Genomic DNA, 764 nt, shown 5'->3' with positions numbered 1-764 from the left:
AGCATAATGATCGTTAAGTTTTATTGCTATTGCTTTCTACATGACTTTACATATTCCTTTGACTATGAGATTATGCAACTCTCGAATACCGGAGGAACACCTTGTGTGCTATCAAACGACACAACATAACTGGGTGATTATAAAGATGCTCTACAGGTGTCTCCGAAGGTGTCTGTTGGGTTGGCATAGATCAAGATTAGGATTTGTCACTCCGAGTATCGGAGAGGTACCTCTGGGCCCTCTCGGTAATGCACATCATGATAAGCCTTGCAAGCAATGTGACTAATAAGTTAGTTGCAGGATGATACATTGTGGAACGAGTAAAGAGACTTGCCGGTAACGAGATTGAACTAGGTATGAGGATACCGACGATCGATTCTCGGGCAAGTAACATACCGATGACAAAGGGAATAACGTATGCTGTCATTGCGGTTTGATCGATAAAGATCTTCGTAGAATATGTAGGAACCAATATGAGCATCGAGGTTCCGTTGTTGGTTATTGACTGAAGATGTGTCTCGGTCATGTCTACATAGTTCTCGAACCCGTAGGGTCCGCATGCTTAACGTTCGATGACGATTTGTATTATGAGTTATGTGTTTTGGTGACCGGAGATTGTTCGGAGTCCCGGATGAGATCACAGACATGACGAGGAGTCTCGAAATGGTCGAGAGGTAAAGATTGATATATTGGACGATGGTATTCGGACATCGAAATGGTTTCGGAATAATTCGGGCATTTTCCGGAGTACCGAGGGGTTACCG

The sequence above is a fragment of the Triticum dicoccoides genome, chromosome 5B (assembly GCF_002162155.2).
Source record: "Triticum dicoccoides isolate Atlit2015 ecotype Zavitan chromosome 5B, WEW_v2.0, whole genome shotgun sequence".
Classification (NCBI taxonomy): domain Eukaryota; kingdom Viridiplantae; phylum Streptophyta; class Magnoliopsida; order Poales; family Poaceae; genus Triticum; species Triticum dicoccoides.
Note: the sequence above shows the minus strand (reverse complement) of the source record.